Source organism: Desmodus rotundus, chromosome 10 (genome assembly GCF_022682495.2).
Source record: "Desmodus rotundus isolate HL8 chromosome 10, HLdesRot8A.1, whole genome shotgun sequence".
Lineage (NCBI taxonomy): Eukaryota > Metazoa > Chordata > Mammalia > Chiroptera > Phyllostomidae > Desmodus > Desmodus rotundus.
The window spans coordinates 95,678,262-95,699,871 of record NC_071396.1 but is presented as its reverse complement, the minus strand read 5'-3'; the positions used below and the strand labels follow the sequence as shown (position 1 = coordinate 95,699,871).

The 21,610-nt window shown below is 56.3% G+C and overlaps 1 protein-coding gene across 3 annotated transcripts in view; it reads right to left on the bottom strand.

Annotated features, from left to right (window-relative positions):
• The window catches only part of CTIF (cap binding complex dependent translation initiation factor), a 248,131-nt gene that overhangs the window by 66,429 nt on the left and 160,092 nt on the right, over positions 1–21,610 (bottom strand). The gene's annotated exons all lie outside the window — the stretch shown is intronic.

The window sequence follows — 21,610 nt, the reverse complement described above, 5'->3', positions numbered from 1 at the left end:
TAGGAAGGCTGACGTACTTTCTGGCTGGCTGTCCCCACTGCAACTTGAGTTCCTTCAGCTCCCTGAGTTCTTCCTGATAAGCCAGCCACCAAAGGGCAGGTGTGCAGGCAGGTGGGGAAAATGCCCCAGGCTCAGTCCTGAGATGCTCAGGGCAATGGGAGGGACTTGGTCACATGACCAACTGTGAGCCCCAAGAGGCCCTAGGGTGCCCCAGGCCATTTAGTTACAGGTGAGAAACAGACCACGGAGGAGAGAGGGCTCACCCAGAGCCCTCCTGAGGGTATGACACAGTGGGACCTAGAACTCAGCATCCTGAGTCCCAGCTGCCTCTTCTCACGGGGCGCAGCTGAGCTTTCTGCAGGAGGTCCTCAGTGAGGCTCTGTCCCCAAAGCCAGAGTGCCCTGGTCCTTTCCTACCCTCCTTCTGAAAAGGGGGAAAAAAAATTCAGGTTCTTCCTCCTCCAACCTAAAGGTCAGAGGCCAGCTGCCCACTTGTCCCCTGTGGAAGTAGCACTTGGAGACACTACAAAGGGGGAGCGAGAGCTCCAGGTGCCCAGAGCTGCCCCACCCCCCCAGCAGCACTGCAAGGGCAGAAGTCTCTGGCTCCACCCTCCCCTCCCCGTGAGACCCTCCCTCTGGGGAGAGGTGATAGGACAGAGATCCAAAGGCACAGGGCTGCCAGGCCGCCCTTTGTGCTCTGCCAGTCTCTCCAGGGCACAGGGAAGCAGGCGGGGGTATGGGAGCACTGGGGGGGGCAGGGGAGCCCTTAATCTAAACTGCAAATGTCCTTTGCAAGCAAAGCAGACAGTGCACAGCCAGAGGCACGCTGTCTGGGAGGTGGAATGCGGAATGTGATCACACACACACACACACACACACACACACACACTCCCTGGCCCTTCTCCCTTCCCAGGAGGGAGAACACTCAGTCAGGAGAGGAGACGCAGGAGACCGAGAGACAGGGCTTATCATGGTTCCTTGTCGCAACACCTGGATTGGGGGCAGCTGTATTTAGGGCCCCTGGATGGAGGTGGCTGAGGTCTAGAGGGGGGCTGCACGGCTGTGAGTGTAAAACTGGCCTGCAGATAGAAAAGCCCCAGTCCCTCCTGGTTTTTCCCTTCTGAGAGGTATAGGTTCCGCCCTTCTTCCCTTTTCCTTCCCAAACTTAAGACTGAACCAATTGGCCAGTCTGTCCTGCTGAGCCGTGCTGCCCCGCCCATCCCTTGCAAACAGTCAGGACCCGGTGGACCCCACTCATCTGTCTCCTGGCTGCAGGGTCACAGCTGCTCACACCAAGCCAGGGAAAGGCCCTGCTGTTGTCCAGACCCTGGCCCCGCCTCCTCCTCAATAGTCTGGCGCCCCAAGTCCCAACTGAAAGGCCCCCTACTGGGCTGCTGGCTGAACCATATGGACTGGCTCAGGTCCCCAGCAGGACAGACTGAGTGACAGAGTGAAGGATGGGAGACTTAGTGCTGTGCAGGAAGGGAAGGGACTCTAGAGGTCCCGCAGCCGGTCCCCTGCCCTCAAGCAGAAGGCTTTTACGGAGTCAGTGGTTGCCCGGGTGAAGAGGGTGGATGTGGCTCATGGTGGAGAGAGGAGGAAGGTCCCTGGCTGGGGTCACGCCAAGGAGGGAAGACAGCTGTGTCCAGGTCATCCTCTCCCTCCAGAATCTGTACCCGGGAGTTCTGGTTGTCTAGCTAAGAGCAGGTAAGACCTGACTCAGGATGGCCCATCTAGAAGCTAGAAGCCCATGCCCCGCTAGCTTCTGCTCGGCACTGGACAGCTGAGCGACACTAGCAATCCCAGCGCGCCTGGGTTTTGTTAGGTGTTAAAATGCGCCAGGCACTGCCTGAAATCCTACCATCATCCCCACCACGCGGATGAGGAAATGGAGACAAAGACAGATTAGGTCACTTGTCTAAAGTCACACAGTGGTAGAGCTGGGATTTGAACCTGGGCAGGAGTGCAGCTCCTGAGTCCAGCCAGGCTCTCTACACTGCTCACACCTGGGCCCGGGGGTCCCTAAAAGCATCTGCTGACTGATGCTTAGCTTCGAGCAGAACCAGGTAGCCCACCAGTCCCAGCATTGGGGGCTAATTCTGCCCTGGGAAGGAGGCCAGAAGAGAAACCTTCAGCTTAGAGTCCCCTCCCAAATACCAGGAATGAGTCCCCCGCAAAAGAGGAAGACTAACAGGCTTTGGGACAAGGCAGGACCTCAAGGATTCTGGACAGGTTATTCAAACCCTCTGAGCCCCATCTCCTTCATTCGCAAAGCCTGGTAGGGTTGCTGTGACAGTGATCTTAACCCAGAGAACATCCTAAACAGAACGCCTGGGACCTTGACTGCATGTTGGACTCACCTGGAGAGCTTTGGACAAGGATGGTGCCCAGGTCCCACCCCCTGAGATGATGATTCAATTGGTCTGGGTGCGGCCTGGGCACTGGCATTTCCAGAGTTCCCAGGTGTGACCAAAGTACACAGTAGGAACTTGATAAACAGAAATGTCTGCTGCTCGGGGCAGGGGGGTGGTGGGTTGGGGCTAGGGGGTGGAGGACTGAGCAAAAAGGGAAATGGACTCATGGACATGGACAACAGTGTGGTGATTACTGGGAGGAGGGAACTAAATGGTAATGGAAAAAAATACAATATGGATTAATTAAATAAAAAATCTGCTGCTATGACACCAAGGTCACAGCTAGTTCAAAGCCAAGGCCACAGCCAGGTTCTGAGTCTCAGGCAGTCTCTTAAGAATCCCCCACCCCCCTTATTTTTTCCCCTGGGCTTGGTCCCTGGGACTTCTGAATTTGGAAAGCCTTTTGCTCTCTTTGATGGTCTTGGGATTGGCCCAGGCTCCTCATCCATCTCAGAGGAAGTGTGAGCTATCCGCGGGTGGACAGGTTTCTGCAGGATGGTAGGTGTGTGTGCGGGAGGAAACCCTCCCCCAGCCTGGAGATGCCAGGAGCCCCAGGAGCGCAGGCAACTGAGGGGGCTTCATGATGCGGCAAGGCCGCCCAGACCTTCACGAGAGGGCAGCCCAAGCAAGGTTTCTGCAAGTGATTTTTCTGATTTTGGTGTCACCTAAAGCCACCAGGGCCGAGGTTGCGTCTGGAGCCTGTAAGAGTGAGAAACAGCCACAGTCTACGCACTCCCGCTTTTCTGTGAGCGTTTCCCATAAAAGAAAGACAGGGGTGGGGTTAAAGGAGAAAAAGATGGAAGGGAGGAAGGAAGGAGAGACAATGGAAGGGAGGGAGAAAGCAAGGGAGGAAGGAAAGAAGGGAGGGAAAAAAGAAGGAAGGGAAAGAAAGAAGGGAGAAGGGAAGGAAAGGAAAGGGAACTCTACCCCGTTGTCTGGTTTTGCCAGAAGCAAGAACAGAAGGCAAAGCCGCCCGGTGTGGAAAACCTGATGTCCACACATGCAGCACATGGCCCAGCGCGGACAGCTGGTCTCTTTGGGGGGTGCTTTTTGGGAACGATGGGGAGGCACTAAAGGTGACCATTTCTAGAAGGGAGGATGATAGTGTGGCTTCCCCTGAGCATGTATGTGAGAGGTGGTTCACATGTACACACACGTGCATGTGCTCACTCTGCCCAACCCCCCACACTCATGGTGCTGACACTCATTACACCCAGGGGTCTCTGCGGGCAATGGAGCTGGAAACTCGCCAAGTCCTTCTCTCTCACTTCTTACATTCAACTCAGAGCCAGCCAACCCTGACATCACTCTGAGATCTGAGGTCACTCCCCTACCCTCAGGCCCTACTGCCACCACCTGGGTAGAGGCTCCAAATCACACCTCCTAACTTCCACAGGAGGCTCCCAAAAGGAGTGTCTTGGTCTTCAGAAAGTCCTTGTCATGCACTCCTCCACGTCTCACAGAGGGAGGTTGAAAATGCCCATTGGGAGACAGCACCTGCCTCCTTATACAACTTAGATGGCACCCGGAAGTGCAAAATGTATGGTCCTCACTCTTTGGTGGGGCAGGCAGGGTCCCTCCAAACCTGGGTCCAGCTCCCTCCATGTCTCTCTGCCCCCAGTGCACACTTCCCTTCAGGAATATCACCTCCTTTTCTCCTGCACACTTTCCTTTCCTACTTCTTGTCTTTGCTCATGCTCATCTGTTTGCCTGGAAAATGAGCCTCTGCAAAGTCCTTCATTTGGTACCCACCACCCCAGCCCCTGAGCCTCATCTCTGGCGTCCCTTTCCCTGAACCACACAGCCTCTGATGTTCCCAAGGGAGGTCTTTCTCTTCTAGATTCCCAGGCAGTCTGTGTGGGCCTCTATTCCAGCACTCAGCACACCAATTTGCGGTGACTGGCTGATCTGCATGTGCCTCTGCCACATTATGACAGAGGGTCTTTCCACTGTCCTGCTAGCAGGCTGCCTGGCGCGGAGCAGATGCTCAGCTAATAAAGGAGTGAATCTCTGCATAGAAAAGGCTATTGACCAGGGTGCACAGAGTGAGGTGAGAAGGACAGAGGGTGCATGGGGGTGGGGGGCGGGGAGAGAGAGAGAGAGAACTCGAGAGCACTTGTGTGAGCAAGTAGGGGTCAGGCAGCCACGTAGGCTGCTGGGAGTGCATGCTGACTGGGTGACTAGGGTCAGCATTCAAGAGGGCAGGGCCGGACGTGCTGTGCTCCACTGAAGGCAGCCTATGCAGCTTCTCTGGGATTCTCCAGGTCTGCAGGGACGGGGGCAGCCTGGGCACCGAATTCCTGGCCATGCACAAGGAAGTATCTCCAGCTGTGAGAACAGAGCAGGTGAGGTGGGCTGGAAACCCAAGGTGTGAAGCCACCAGTTAGTGTCAGGCTGCGACACTCGGCCTGGCTTGGGGTGTGCCCTGTCCCAGCCCCCCGGGCAGCACCCCACTCACTGGTCAGTTCCTGCCACCCAGCGCCAGGGGACAGCCGGGTGCTCAGGTGAGCTGTGCTGTTCTGGCCATCAACCAGGGCACTGGGCCTGGACTCCAGAATTTCTTGGACCCGTAAAATTTGAGGGTTGCCAACATTTTATTTTGCTAAGGATGTTTTTTAAAACAGCTTTCATCCATCATTTCACAAAAGAAAGGACACTGTAGTGCCAAGATGATAGGAAGGATGCAGTCTCAGAATAATGGCCAGTCCTTCCCAGACAGGGCAGTTGGCAACGGTTCAAATCACACCATACCTAAACCACACCGGTGCAGCTGGCCTGTGGTCCCACTTCAGTTTGAGGCTAGCACCCGGGAACCACTCGGCTAAGGCACTGTCAGCCCGTCCCTCACGCGGGGGCCTGGGTGGTACCACGTATAACAGGCCTGCCTTCCAGTTGTTCTTACGGGCTGAGGCACTGGCCTCGTGCAGAGAGCAGGGCAGGGCAGCATGCTGCGTCACTCACTAATGGGTAAGGACACAGGACAGGTAAAGGTTAGTTGGGAGAGAGGAGAAAACCCTTTGTAATCGGGGGAGTGCTAAAAAGGCAGGCTAGGGCAGGGGAGAAGGGCCTGCCAGGCATAGCTCCCCAGTTTCCAATCCTGCCCTCAGCTGGCTCTGGTTCCCCGAGGCTGGTGGCTTGGTGGCCAATGGAGGGAGGGGGCAGCAGCTGTCCTAGTCTGCAGGCGCTGGGCATTCCTCCTCTAAGTTCCCCACATGTCCCCAACCCCATTTATAAGACACAGGGAGCCAAGGAGTCTGTGTGGCCCTGCCAACTCAGCCCAAAGGCTCAGAGGAGGGAACCCAAGCCGGAGGTGAGACCAAGCCACATCCCATGCCAGCCCCAGGAGCTGCCGGTCTGCTGCTTCCAGAGCCCCTGGCACCTGACCTGTGGCCCTCTGGGTGCCCCGAGGGCCCGGGATCTGGGCCACAGAAGGAAAGCTGCATGCTGAGAGCACCTTGGAGGTGCGTGGCATTCATGCCCCCTGGGCACCGCACACTTTAAATAGCTCAGCTTCTCGCAGCCTAGCAGTCCTATCACCCCTGCCAGCGCCTTCCTGCACTTTCCACACCAGAGACGGCTGATTTCTAGGTCAGAGTGGGGAGGAGGTATGGGGACAGGGTGACCTGACTTCCTTAGGCAGTGGAGGTTAGTTAGGAAAGGAAACCAAGTTCTCTCCTTGCCCTTCTGCAATCAGCTGGACTTTGTCCTCCGGGCCAGGCGATGGGCGAGGGGCTTCACCTAGCTCTCCTTGACTGCCTGGAGAAGTGCCCCACCCAGCCACCTTCTCCTTGAGTCTCTGCCATCTCCCTTCCTGGTCCAGGGCCAGGCTCCCACAGGGCCCACTCTTGGTGGCGCCCAGGACCTACCACCGTCTGTCACCCTCCCCCCACCCCACCAGGTCCCTCTAGCGCAGCTTTATTCGGCAACCCTTGCAGGCACAAATCATTACGACTCCTTACATTTATGTGGCACTTTACAGTTTACAAGCTACTTTCACATTCTTAGTTCGTAAGATCTTTCCAGCCTCCCTGTATGATATGCAGGGCAGATATAAATAATCCCAACTTTACAGCCAATGAGACTGAGAGCCAGAAATATTAGGGGATGCATTCAGGTTCCTATGTCAAATTAGTGATACCATCGGGACCCAAAACCAGGCCCTCCCCCATTTGCAGGGCACTAAGAATGTTCTCTTTTGCTCGCCCCTTCCCGCTTCTTACTCTCTGGTGGGTGGCGGGGCGGAGAAAGAACTGGGAGGAACATAAGACAAGGGGGGGGGGGAGGGCAGGGCCACATGTCTTCTCTCCCAGGCCCTGAACCCTGCCGCTGGCTCCATAGGTCACTTTCACAACCCAGGACAAAAATCTCACTAGATATGGCCTCAGACCGCCCGGCTCCAGCCGCCCTCGCCGGGCAGACACAGACACACACAGACACACAGAGAACAAGCCGTTATCTCTCCTGTCCAGCCCGTTTCCTACACTTCTCAAACAGCAGTTTCTTCCAGCCTGGCTGCCTCTCCCGGTCACCACCCACAGCCACTGGCCCCTGGGGCCTGGCCAAGTCCCCTAGACGATGACGCCGAGTCCCTGCTATCAGACAGTCGCCTCTGCCCTCCCAGCGCCGCCCCCAGAGTTCCCTGGAAATGTCCCTTCTGTGGGCCCGGCCCCCACTGGGACACATGGCTTTGTCTGCACACACAGCTGACTTGTGTTTGCAGGGACAGACAGGGGCTGGCGCTGGGGCCAGAGCCAGGAGGCACTGGGAGGGCAGAGCAGACAGGGAAAACACAAAGTCCAGAGAACAAAGTTTTGCAAGCAAGCCCTTTGGGGTCATTTGGGAGCCTGACAACAAGGAGGGGTTTGCAAAGCCAGAAGCTCCACGAAAGCAGGGATGGCGATCTCCGAAAACACATTGGCGGGTCTGAGCACAGAAAAGCTATGCCGGCCAGGAAGGGGTGAGATGACAGAAGGGGGGAACTTGGGGAAAGGGGGAGGGACAGATAGGCCACTGAGCCTATCTACACTCCCCTCCCCCAAGCCCAATCCCAGCACTCTGCCCATGCCCTCCACCCCCAACGTACACAGAGGGTGCTCAATAAAGATGCTTGTTAAACTGAACTGGCCTCTGGCCATCTTGGCCCTGTGGGGCTCTCATTCTACCCAGCTCTGAGAATGCTGCCTCTTCTGTCTGGGCTGGAGGGAGAGGAAGCTTGGAGGAACAAGCTGTGATATGCCAACACCATGCTCCTGCGCTTCCCTTTGATAAGGCCGGGGAGCCAGGGTGTCTGCGGCCACCCCACACTTGCAGGGAGAGGATGCACGTGACCCCATGCAGCAGCAGTGTTCGTGGGAGCGCTGGGCAAAGTAGCCCTCGCCTTCCTGGAGACCCCCTTCTGACCTTTCCCATGTTGAGTCCTGGGCTACTTAACCTGATTCTGAGATGAAGCCACAGCCGCCGAAGTGCAGAGGGGTGGTGACAGAGCAAGTGGTATGGGGTAGTGGTCGTGGGAGCGGGGAGGAGGGGGCGGTAAAAAGAAAAAAAAAATTAAAGCATAACGGCAGCACGAAGAAGGCTCCCTACGAGGGGCTCCTTCTCGGGGTGGCAGTCTGGGCCGTGTGCCGGGGAAACCTTAGAAGGGCTCCTTCGGGACTGAGCAACCGACCAGCTGCCCGGCTCACACCCCAGCGTTCTTGCTCCTTAATAATTTAGAGCATTAGAAATGAGACAGTGCACGGGTGCGATCTCTCTCTCTTTCCTTTTTACTTTGTAGTCTGACGTCCTGGCCTCTCAAGCTTGCCAGGCGGTAAGGAAGGGACCCGTTAAAAGTGCCACAACCCCTTCCTCTGGTCTAGACAGGCAACGGAGGTGCGAAGCCTCATCTGAGAGACGATCTGCTTCCTCTGGGCTTCCGTTGCTGGAGCAGGTCACAGGGGACTCAACCTACTATGTGACCTCGGGGGCTTGGAGCAGAGGGGCCCTCGCAGGCATCAATGTGTCCAGGGCACCAGCAGCACCCACTTAGCAGGACCCACTTTAACCTGGAGCTGCAGCCTCCAGCCCCTGGGCCACTGAGTGGGAGCAAATCCAATGGAATTGAGCCTCTTTGCCTTTTTTCACAAATCATGAGGGTGATGGGTTGAAAAGTAACAGTGGGACTGCCAGAGGAGAAGCCACCTCACTTCCTGTCTGCGGCTTGGGGGAGAGGAGCACGCCTCTCCCCGGTGAGACAACCAGGGAGCAGCAGACCTTGAGCACCCCCTGAGCTCTGGCCTGGAGACTGTCGGCAGATTCTTTGGGTCAGAAGATGACCGTGGAGAGATCACAAGGACGGTGTTTAGTCTGCATGGAGGAGGCTCTGATCCACACTGTTATCTAAAAGGCATCTTCTTATCTTGTCTCTCTGCCACCTGGCCCTGCCCCCCCAACACAAACGTGCTTTGGGCCCACAGAGGCACTCCGGTGTCGGTGCCGGAGAAAGTTCTGAGGAGCCCGGGGCACGGGGCTTCGGGACCTCGGTCCAGTTCTGCTTCTGACTCTCGCTCACTGGCTGTGTGACTTCAGGTGTGTTTCCTATGCTTTCTGGAACGTTCTTTATCCATGTGTAGGACTATTAACACCCGCCTCACAAAAGTCTAACAGGTACTTAGGGTTCACAGTGTCTGCACACAGCAGGCGCCCAATAGGTGCCTGCGAGTGACTAGCGACTGAGAGGGAAGAGGAAACAGTGCTCCTGGCTGGACACTGGACAGGAAGCCCAGACACTGGGGAATGGGCACCGCGCTGGCCTGCCCTGGAGGTCAGGGAGGCACCCCCAAACTCGGGTTTCTGGACTCAGGGCTGGGTTCCCCAGGGGCTGGAATTTGCACGTGGTAGGGGGTGGCTTTGTGGCAGAGCCAACAGTCATGTGGCTTAAATCTTCCCTGTGGTCAGCCCCCAGGATATCAGGATGTTGGGTTGGACTGGAAGCGCCTGCAGGCAGGTGAAGCCAGCCTTGAGCGCTGGCACCCCCTGCAGGCCACTCTGCCTACAGGTAGGTACTGCTACCCTAGACCTGGCCGGGAGGGCAGGGAGGAGCAGCCAGGATGGCAGAAGCCCCCAGGTGGGGAGAATCTGAGACAGGGTCTGCTTTTCACTGGTCACGCTGAACACCAGTCAGCAGCAGGTAACTAACAGGCACCCTGTGTCTGCCCAGAGTACCCTGTTACTCTGCTTCTGAGTAACAGACAGAGAGAGAAGACACCACTGAAGTCATTTCTTATTTTATGGGCAGGGAAACCACCAGAAGGAGGGACAGCCTGACCTCATTGAGCAGCTCCCCCTCTTCTCTTCCTGCCCCAATCTACCCCCAAATGTGTTCCAGATCTCCCCAGTCCTGACACCCCACACAACCTTCTCAAGCCCAAGGCACCTGAGGGGCTGTGAGAGCTGAACAGAAGGAGCCATGAGCCCTGCTGCCCAGTGGGGAGGCTGACCCCGGCCACCCCCACCCACAAGTGAGGACACTGAAGCCAGAGTGGGTGGAGCTAGGCTAGATGCTGGCTGCTTCAGACTGTCTGTCTCCTTCTCTACCAGAAAATATGCGCTGGGGGAGGAGTGGAGGGGCTCCTGCAGAGGAGGGGGAGGTAACAGCAGGATGCCGCCCCAGCAGCACGTGCAGCCCTGCTTCTGGTTCCTGGGGGCCGACTGGCGGCTGCAGGCGAAAGGGCAGTAAGATGGCATCAGCACTGTATGCGTGTCTGTGGACACACATCTCCAGATGGCTCTTGGGAGCAGCAGATCCACAGAGGGGCTGAGTGGGCCACACGAGGTGGGCACCTGGAAGCTTACCCTTGCCTTTGAGGTCGCAAACTGGTCAGAGAGGGGAGGTGGGGAGGTGAGGGGGTCTCCTGCCATCTGCCTCAGTGAAACCCTGGTGTCCAGAGCCCCCCGCAGGCTGGCCAGGGGCCCAGATGTGGTGGCCCTCCTTGCCTCCTGCCCCAGGTCCAAGGGTGGCAGGGAGCTCATTACTCTTAAGGGAGAAGTTTTAGTTTTGGATTAAAACAGTCTTGGCCTGAAATGGTGAGAAGCAAGAGCTGGCCGATGAATGATCCACTGTGCTTCCGCTGAGCTTGGGAGGTTACTGCCTGGCCAGGAGGCCTGGGGCTGGGGCTTGCTGGCACCGTGGAGCCCGCTGTTGCCGCCGGACACCCACAGGCAGGCTGGCACCGTCCCACCTGCTCTCCTGCACCACGGCAGCCCCCGACCCAGGACCCTCACCTATAAGCCTTTGCTTTTTCGTCTTCCTCCTGTTTTCCTGTCCACCGAAATTCTCCCTCTTTTTTCATGCTGCCTCCTCCAGAAAGCCTTCCCCAGCTGCCAGCACTTACAGGGCAGGCCCCTCCTCCAACTCCCCTAAACTAATTGTTCTCTGACTGATGGGGCCTTGCCCCACCAGCAGGCCTGGAAGTATTTGACAGAGGCCAGTAGCCCCTGCTCACTGGGGTTCAACAGTGCCAAGTATAGGGCTCCCAGGGGGGCCTCAACACCAGTCCCGGGGCTCCACGGTAGCCCTGGCTGAGCCCCAGAGCTGTCCAGGACACTGCATCCAGACTCCAAGTCCTGGCACATGCTGGGCTTGTGGAAGGTCACACTGTGTGGGGTGTCTCTTAGGAACCTTGAATGAAGGGGATTTATCAAGAGCAAAAGGAAAAACATACTTTTATGAAATCCAGGAGTTCCTCTCGGAGGAGGAGCCATAGAGGTACAGACAAAATGAGATGTGTTTCAGTGGGTTTTAACGATATGTCTGTGGGATATGCAGGTGTAGGAGACAGGTATTATCACTCCATGTAATGAAGGAGTATGTTGAGGGTAGCCAGACTGCAAGGTCTGTCCAGAGTCACCACTGACTGGTGCCAGAACCAGGGCTAGAAGGTAGGTGTCAGACTCCAGACTATGTCAGTGATTTCTTATGCCACATGGCAGTAAGTCATTAAGAGGAAGCCTCTATGGCCTGCAGGCTGAATTCCAGGTGACTCTGCTTCCAACCCCCGTTAGAGAAATCACTCTGCTAATCAAACTTGTTTTAACACCCAGAGTAATGCAAAGGCTGTTGCCTAATGGGGTCAATGGCAAGTGTAAGTCCAACATGCGGAGCTCCGACTTGCATGCAGCTGCTCCAGAATGCACTTATTCCAACTATAGATAGACACCCCTAAGCTTTAGCTGGAGCCCAGCCATCCCTGAATACCACCGAAGCTACTCCCTGGTTTGGTACGGCCCGTGGGGGGTGAGGACAGTGGCCCGAGGGCGCTCTCTGCCTAACGCGTCTGGGTGCAGAGCTCTGGAAGTGCACGCGCACAGTGACACAACTCTGCTGCAGTAACCATGGCCCTAACGGGGCACTATCAAGAGTGGGATGTGCAGCGCAAAGGGCTTCTCCATGGGGGTGGGCTGAGGGGCCATCCCAGGAGGGGGACTTGCTCTTGCCTGAGCTTGTCTGTCCCATGCTTCAAAGTGGCCTGAAGCTTTTCCCCCTCTGTGAACTGGGATCTGGAAGGGCCACCAAAGGGTTAAGTGAAGGTGGTCCCTGCAGGTGGAGCTGAGGTGGAGACGAGGCCATGAGGGGCTGTGAGCGTTCCCTCCTGAAGACTCAGAGGTCAGGGGCATGAGGCCGCAGGGCACAGAGTCTCTGTGGCTACGCAGGGAGCCCTGCAGGGTCTGAGGTCAGGTTCCCTATACTGATGATTCTGAGGTTGCTTCAAGAGTTCTTGGGTTGGAAGGTGACTCTAGAGGTCACTCGGTCTAGCCCGTGCTTCATGATCCAGTGTCAGCATCTCTGGGGACAGAGCTACCACCACACACGGAAGGGTGTACAGGTGAGAAGAAACTAGCAGCTGGGCATGACACAGATTTGGGGTATTCACATGGTGTCCACCGACTGGCCCAGGATTGGGAGGTCCTCTGTCCACTTAAAGGAGCCTCATTTATCGAGGAGAGATGGAACCCAGCTGCCTTGAAAGCAGTGAGTTCAAGGCAAGTGTGGCATTCTTGCTGGGGGTTTAAATAGTCCTGTCACCCTCTTTCCATGTCCCCAACTCTCTCCACCATAACCCCCTACTCACTAACTTCCTGGTAAGTCATCCTCATCATGCCAGGCACCCAAACACAGCCAGTGCAGGGAGATATGGCTGAACAAAGGTAAGGGGGCATGCCACTGGAGCTGGGGAGCGCATCAGGGGCAGAGGTGGAGGGGACACGCTGGGCAGAGGTGGCGGGGACACGCTGGGCAGAGGCCTGTTCATCCTCCCCACAGGTGTCCAGTAGGCCACGTGCCTGGTGCCCAATCTGGAACACAGGCTGTGTGTCCTTGCCTGGGAAGTCTGCTGGTCTTTGAACGTGGACTTCCGATTCAAAAATACCTACTGATCCTATCCTTCTAAAAGCTCCTGAAGCCCACTGTGGCACTTGGCAAAGGCAGGAAAACAGAGGGAGAGGGATACACCCAATGTCCCACACTGGCCCACCCTCCCTGAGGTAGGCACCCTCCTGCTTCCAGCCTCTGGACTGTGGGGCGGTGGCTGGATCTCTATTGTTCCACGTAACAAGGCCAGGAGCAGGCTCCTGAGAGGAGGGTGGGGAGTGAGGCCCGCCATGGCAGCTTAGAGCCGGGAGGGGCAGGCTTGAATCTGTGCTCCCTTTGCAAAAGAGACAACTGTGGTCACCTAAAATCCCTGACTCTCTAATGTAAGAGATTTCCAAGCACAGCATCCTATAACTCATCACACCGAATATATGTCTTCCTGAAGCAAGGCTTCTGTTAACCTCTCTGGGTCTGTAGTCTCTCATCTGTAACAGGAATGGGTTGGATGGATAATCTGTAGAGCCTTCCTTTAGGTCTAGATTGTTCTATGATTTTTAATTAATCTTGGGATGCTGTGGCTCAGGAACCAACACTGGCTCACAGTCCTACTTCATAAGGTCCAAACCCCTTTGCCTATCGGGTTCCCACTTGCTCCACCTCACAGACTGTCTCTGACCCTCCACTTACACCCTCGATCCCCGCTGAGGCAGTGCCCCCACTGTCTCTCACTTGCATCATTTCTTTGGGTCTTGGTTCATTATATTCCCCACCCCACTTGGAAAACTCTGGCAGTCCCTAAAAAGTTAAACAATTTCCATGTGATTCAGCAATTCCACTTCTAGCTCTGTATCCAAAAAGAACTGAAAGCAAGGGCTTCGACGAACACTTGAATTTGAATGTTCAGGGCAGCCTTATTCACAACAGCCAAAAGGTAGAAACAACCCGAGTGCCCATCAGCGACGGATGAATGGATACACACGATGTGGTGTAGCCACACGATGGAATATTATTCGGCCCCGAAAGGAAAGGAAATTCTGACACACAGCTGAACCTTGAGGGCACTATGCTAAGTGAAATAAACCCGACACGAAAGGACGACTACTGTATGATTCCACTCGTACGCGGTATGCAGAGCGTGCGCAAAGTCCCGGGGATAGAAGGCGGAGTGGAGGTTGTTGGTGGGGCTGGGAATTATCATCCTGTAGCCACAAATCAATGAGAGGGTTCTGGGGGTAGAGGGGGCTGTGCTTGGTGCTGCTGCGTTATGTATGCACTTCAAAATGGTTAACAGGACAAATTTATGTTGCATATATTCACCACAATTTAAAAAATCCCCCCCCAAAAAACAACCAAACAAACAAACCAAACAACCAACAATGAAACTGCCCTTCACTCTCCTTTTTAACACCTCCTTCCAGGTCTGGCTCCCAGCCAAGCCTTCCTCACCCTGCTAGGCTGTGCAGCTTGGGCAGGCCTCCCAGGCCCATGAAGCATTTATAGGGAACACTTCAGTCTCCTTGGGGCCTTGAGGACCTTGGGCCCAGAGGAGGACCTCGGGCAATCACTCAAGACTACTTATTTACTTCCCTTTGGAAGAATGACCCTCTGCCGTCCCCTCCCTGGCCACGGTTCCCCACTCTCCCTTGGTGGTGGCTGGGAGCCTCCCTGGGAAGCCAGGGACAGGGCGGAGAGCGGTTACATAACCCGCCAGGAGATTTTTTCCATCAGCCCAGGTGGTGCCAGCTTTCCAGTGGCGGCCGCGGCAGGTAGAGGCGCCCTGTCTGGGCTGGCCGTGCCTGGGCAGGGCAGCGATGCTGCGATCTGGAGCGGCTTAGCATAGCTCAGATTCCCACCGGCGGCTGGGGGCCGGCCACTCGCTGGGTTTCGGGAAAGGATCTGCTGTCTCCTGCAGGCCTGGCCCTGGGGAGGAGGAGGTGCTGGGGGTGAGCTGCCAGCCAGCCAGGGGTGACCCTCTGGGGCCCGGGACACCCGAGCTGGCCTTCTCCGATAACCCACTTATCTGCAGGCCTGCCTCAGCGTGGCAGCTTCAGACAGGGAAGAGCCCAGCCAAGTTCTATCAGGGGATTTAGCAGGAAAAACGAAGCCGGTGTGGGGGGTAAGGGTGTGCAGGGAAGAGGACACAGCCTGGCAAGGGACACAGGTGACGGTGAAACCATTCCTGACCCGAGTAAAGCTCCCCTGGCCCAGATATGGGAGGGAACAGAACTCGGCTCTGCTCCCTTCTGCTGCTGAGGTTACTGCCCACCCTGGTCCCCACTGAACTGAGGCTTCTGGAACCTGCCCTCTGATGCCTGCCAAATACCTACTAGGTGCTGGCACAGTGCGGGGACGCAAAGATGACAGGGACAGTTTTGGAAAAGAAAAGCTTGACTGGCTGGTAGGCTGCTGTCCTGGGCTCCTTCTGGGACTGAGAGTCACTGATCATTTTCTTTCTTCTGCTTTTTTGTCAGATTTAAAAAAACAAAATGCCACCCCGCCCCATCAAGTCACAGGCTGATTCTGTCTCACTGAACATGTCCCAGTTTCAGAGGGGACTTCAGATCTAGCACTTTCAGAAGCCGCCATGGCCCCCCCCCCACGCCCCCAGCCCTAAACTGAACAGTTAGGGAAAGCTGGTCTAAACGCTCACTTTGGGACACCCCAGCTGGGCCCTTGCATGAAGCACTTAGACTCGGGCCAGCGCCCACACCAGCACAGATTGGGAGAAGGTGGAGGGGTGGGCAGATTAACAGAGACGACACCTGCCCAGGCTCCACCCCATGTGCGGTATACAGCAGCTGCTCAATAAGTGTTTGCTGAGAAAGAAATGAGGATTGGGAGAGAGAAGGTAAAATTCACTCATGACAGAGCAAGTGTGGGTAACAGGCTTGGCAAGGAGACACTGGGCTCCCACCCTCCGTGGTTCTGGCAAGGTGGGCTAACAGCCTTGCTACCAGCGAGCATCGGCTCTCCCCGACTCCCCAGTCACAGCTGCCGAACTCCTGTGACGACTGGTCTCCGTGACATGTGAGGCAAGCCTGTGGTGCCCACCCTGGGGGAATGTGCATGCCAGCTCTTTGTGGCCCTCGCAGGACACAACCTTCAGCCTAGGCACAGATGACTCGCAGGATGCTCAGATGCCAGCCAGCAGGTGGAGCAGCCTTTTTTTTTTTTTCTAAAGAGACCTTTGGTGGGCCTCTGAAATTCTCCTCCTCAATCTGCCCACAAGGAAAGCTCTTGCCCACTGGCCCTTTGCTTCACCCTCCCGAGTTCCAGCGAGAGTGGAGGGAGCTGGGGGTGGGTCCAGCCCAGGGCTTTGCTTGGGCTCTGGAATGAACAGAACAATGCGCTTCTATCCTCGGGTGTGCCCAGCTCGGGCCAATGGTAAAATTAGTTTACATGCCTGGAGTGCACGTCGGCTCAGCGGTGGGTGTGCAGAAGCGATGGAGGAGGTCGGAGCAGGGGGGTAGGGTGTGCGGGGGAGAGCCGAACCCTGGCACTAACAGCTGTGCGGTTCATCTGGGTGAAGCAAGTGGAGACATGAAGGTGCTTCCTTAGACACCCTCAGCCCTCCACTAGCCCGGAAAGCTCAGGGACTCAGGGACCACTGCAAATGCCCTGCAATTATTCTAGATGGGTGGAGTTCCAATTCCCTACTAAGAGCTTCATGAGGCAGATCCTTGATTTTCCCAAGCTGCTAACCCTGATAAGCTATGTGAGGGGTAATGTGGTATAGGAGCCCGGAGCTTGGGGGCTAGACTGACCACCCCCATTCAGCCCGTCACTTTGGGAGGGGCTTGTAGTCTGGCCGAGCAACCTCCCTTATGTGTAGATGTGGAGAAGGACTGCCCTGGAACCCACCTTGGGGAGAGAAGCCCCTCGCTCACAGTGGCAAAGGTGCTCAGGAGAGCTGAGACACCTATCACACACCAGGAAACACTGGCGCCTAAGACTGAGGGCTCCACCCCTCCCTTGCACAGGCACTTAAGTGAGCACCTATTATGTCCAAGTCACGGTGCCAGGGGCTAGAGAACCCATGATAACTTAGCCCTTGAGGAATTTACAACTAAGAACTGCTTAGAACTCCAAGAACCAAGGTTAGTTCCTTTTCTCCTTTCCTCTGAATGGCGGGGTTGGGAAGGCCTCACTTTAGGTGAAGGGGATGGCTTTGATCTTCCTGAAACCTTGACATAGCCAGGAGGGGAGGAGGTGCCCCCTCGTGCCTGGAGTTAGAGGGCTGGCCTGGTCCTCTGCTCAAGCTGGCAAACGTGGCACCAGGAGAGGGCTCTGAGGAATCACACCAGCCCTGACGAAGTATCTTGTGTCCTGATTGATTGAGAGGGGCAGTGAGACTAGAAAATCTTGAGTGTCCCCGCTGGCACGAGAACTTACAGTTAAAATCATTCCCAGAGACCCCGCAGAGACCCCATGAAGCCCCTGTCACCACTTGATCGAGTTTCTGTATATCAACAGCCCCAAATGCAAGGCTTAATGGTGACCCAGCTCGTTTATCCGCCCCTAGCCCCAGCGGTTTTTGAAGAGGCTGTCTTCTACCCGGCGCTGGCAGACAGCAGTTTATTTTGAAGTCTGGTCATATTTCCGATTCTGATTTTGCGTTGTCTTTTCACAGCAGCCCTGCTATGTTTACGGCTTGGTTGAGATGTGGGGTTTTTTTTTTTTTTTTTTTTCAAAAAAGGTATTGCATCCTTCTGTTAGAGGTGTTGTTGGCAACGGTTGCTAGGGAGAGTTGGGTTCAGTTACAGATGCACTGATGCCTGCTCTAATAATACTTTGCTCTGCATAGCTCAGATGCAGACACCTCTTGGCTAAACAGGGCACACGCATTTCAACAGAGGAGGGCTTGAACTTGCACTACCCAAGCATAGATCGGCAAAGGAGCACTCTCCAAGCCCAAGTGGAAGGCCTGGGGTGGTGACAGGGCAGTGCTGGGCGGAGGGGGCTCAGGCCTCCAATTCCTGTCATTCCAAATGTCCCATAAAAAGAGGCATGCTCATTCTTCACCTCGCCATGAAACCGGAGTGCCCCTCCCCAGTATGGCACCGTGATTGCCTGGTGAGGATCAAGGCGGAGTTTTGGTGATTTCTGTAACCCAGGGGCCCTAGGCAGCCCACATTCTCCTGGCAGTCCAAAATCTCTGAGCCTCACATTCTAGCGGGTGTGGGACCCTGCCAACACGCAGAAGCCTAGCGCTGGGTGGGAAGGGGTGGGGTGAGGCGGGCTGGGCAGGGAAGGGGATCCCCTCCCCAGCTTTACCTGGGTGGCCTGGCCTCTGGCACAGCCTGGTAATGTGGGTTAAGAGTGAGGCCCTTTTCCTAAAATACATGACAGCGGCTCCAACAAATATGTGAGGCCGAGAAAAAGGGAAAGGTCATGGGACGGGGCATAGGACAGAGGGGCACAGGTCAGTGGGAGAGGAGAGGCGGCTCTCCGGCCTCCCGCCTGGTTCACTGGGAGCCTCAGAACGATGGTGAGGAGAATGAAAAAGGGCCCTGGGATGGTCCAGACCCACTTCCTCACTGCACAGAGGGGAAACTGAGGCCGGGAAGGGTGAAGGGATGTCTCAGCCGCCCATGTCTCCTGCTTTGGTGTTCTCCCACCCACTCATCCACAGAGATCAGCAGAGTCCAGTACCTGGTACCTATTTCTTGACTTGTTTATGGGGTGACAGGCAGGGCCAGCTGGTTCACAAGTGACGATGGTGGCATAGTCAGGGCATCCTGGGGTATCTTCCTAACAGCGGTGCCGACCTGCTGCACCGTGGAGCTGCCTGGGGAGTCCTTTAAAAAAGGACGCACAGGCCTGTCCCGGAGAGGCTAATACAATGCAACGGTCTGGGGTAGGGCCCCTGCTGGCTTGTTTCAGAAGGTCCTGCCGCATGAGTCGGATGGACGGCCAGGCTGAGGACCACGGGATGAAGAAAACCCTGTGGCTGGAACTCAATCTTCCCGGGCCAGACCCCCACGTCTGACAATCACACTGATAAAAAACGGTGCCTCCGTTGGCGCATTTCTGAAACTGACCCGTCACCTACAGTCGTCCAATGCCTTGTTACGTGCGAGTGGCACCGGCATCATCTGGGTGCTCGTCAGAGACGCAGGCTCTCAGCGTCCACCCAGACCTACTGGATCAGAATCTACATTTAAGTAAAACCCCACGTGATTCGTACGCACACTCCAGCTGAGAAACTGATGAAATGTACACACATGGTTGGCACACAGCAGGCATTTAAGAAATGTTGGTGAGTAGAATTTTACTTATAAAAACACCACTAAGAAAAGGATTGCATCTCAGGCAAAAAGACCACTTTGGAGCTGTGGGACAGGTGACAGGGGCCCATGGAGACCCCAGGGGCTCGTCATCACCAGAGCTCACGAGGGCAGCACTCTTCTGGGTTCCTTGGGATGACGATGCTAAGTCCTGGTGGGAAGGGTTAAAGGTACTTTGACCTCCCTGGGGGGTGTTTCTGTCTCATGGGGGCTGTTTCTCAGCTCAGCAGGCGGCCCTCACACTTCTGCCCACTTTATCAGGGCCCGCCCCTCTCCTCCAGTGCCACCGGGCTGAAACGTGGTTGGCCAAGGAGGACAACATCCAAAGACAGCTGCGGGAGCCGCGCTCCGAGGACCCTTCACACCCAGGGCACTTCGCAGCCAGCATCGATCGTTAAGCTGGGTCTCAGGACCTGCACATGGAGGCGGCAGCCAGCCCTGGCCACACGAGGGGCATCGCAGAGGCCACCCAACCGCACCAGGGGTCGGCTGGGGAGCCTGTGGCCGTGGGCCTGGGTGGAAGGAGCTGAGCATGAGACCCAGAGGGAGAAAGGGGAGGGCAGGGCTCTGGGGGCTGGGCCCAGGACTGCCTGCCAGCAAGAGATACAAATCAGATTTGTCAGAAAGTGAAAGCAGGTGGAAAAGGCTGCCCTGCGGCTATGAAGAGGGAAGTGGGGTGTGATGAGCCCTGCTCTCTTCTAGTGCCCAGTGAGCCTGGGGTGGGTGTGGCCATGAACTATGCTGCCTGGAAAGCCACTCTAACGGCCACTTCCTGAGCTGCAGAGGGGGGTTGCGGGGCCCAGGGAGGCCCAATTATACTCTGTGTTGGTTTCCGGTGAGCCTTACAAGCAGGGGTCTGTAAGGTTAGCTTCGCGCCAGCACATCCAGCCTGCCTTCCATGGCGGCCGAAGGGGCCTTGGGCAGCGACCCAGGAGGCCTGAGTGCCCGGCTCATGCCCCCTGGTTATGCCCTTTGAGCAGCTCCCTCCTCAGCTTACATGAAAGCTGGGGTTGCAGGTGGTGCAGAGGGGGAGAGCGGGCCCTAGGGGGAACACTTAGACTTCTAAATACCTGACCCACAAATGCTCTACCCAGGCAAACGGTGGATGTGGGGGTGACGGCCCTCCTCTGCCCCGGAGATAAGGCAGCATCAGGAGGGCTGACACTGAGCCAAAATGGGGTAAGCGGGTTTCAGAGGACTAGGGGGACCCAGGATAGTTTTGTGCCCAAGGCAGGTCCTGGGGAGAGCAAGAAGGGACAGGGCTCACGTGTCCTGGCTCAGTTCCAGCAGAACAGAATGCTAAGGTACGCTGCTGAGTGTCAGCAGCCAAGCGCTTCCCCAGCAAGAGCCACAGAGGCCGAGCTCCTGTGGACCTCGTGAATCAGGCCGAGAAATCTGTTTCCCAGCTTCCAACCTAGCATTCTCTCCCTGTCCTAGTGTTGGCGCCAAATGGAGTCTCCCAGGACAGTAATTAGCTGGGGATTGTAAAGAGGACTTCGCTGAGTTCAGTGCAGGCAAACAGGCTCCCCTCCTGCTGTCCTCAGCCAGCCCACTTTGCGACTGGTGGAGAGGGCAGGGAGCCGTTTTAGTGGGTGAGCGTTTGCCAGGATTGACGCTCTGCTGGGCACTGTGGGCGAGGCCGCTCGAACCACAGGTCACTGGAAGAAATGCCCGACCTGGGCAGGATCTTGGGTAGCCCCTGAGGTCAGCTATCCTTCCCCGCCAGGTACGTCCCCCAGGCCCTGTGTGTCTGTCTGCCGCACGCCCTAGCAGCCACTGTCTAAAAGCCCTGGCCTATCCTGGATGTTCTTAAGAGAGGACAAAAGCCAAGGCCAGAGACCCAGCCCCTTCTTGACTCCCCCACGCCTGGCGGTACGTGGCAGACAGGCTGCTCCCTGCTGTCACCCTCCACACTCTCCCAGGACATTCCGGCCTGTGAGCAACATGCCCAATGTGCAAATCCCTCAGGTAATGCGGGAATTCATCACCAGGGGAGCACCGGGCGATCCAGGAATGGAAACCCGATAGGGCCAGGGCTGGAGAGACACAGCCTAGGCTGGCCAGTAAGGGCTCGGGTTGCAGCGAGCAGGCTCCTGGGGACAGGAGAGGAGAGCAGGGATGGAGCCCTGCAGGCAGCATGTGGGAGGAGGACAGCTTCCTCCCTGTTCTCAGGGAAAAGACAGTAGCCGTGGCCCAGGTGCTCATGACCAGGGCAACCATCTGTCCTGGCTTGCACCTAGTGTCTGGGTGTAATTCCGAGTACAGGTCTCTGGCTCTCTGAAGTGTCATGGTCTGGACAACCTCCTGTACGGTCGCCCTGGTTAAGACAGACCTGCAGGTAGTCTGTCTCTTCCAGTTCTCGCTTTCAGACCTTCCAAACTGGTATTTACTCTCCCTGGACTGGAAACTCAACTCATATCTTAGCCAATCTAATGTCCAAAGTAAAAGCAGAGCTGATTTCCTCCAGTCAAGAGTCTTCAAGGACAGTCCCAGGGCCATGCCGTGCCACCTGCTACCTATCCCCAATGCCACCAGTTCTGGGGCCAGCAATTCACCTGCTACCGC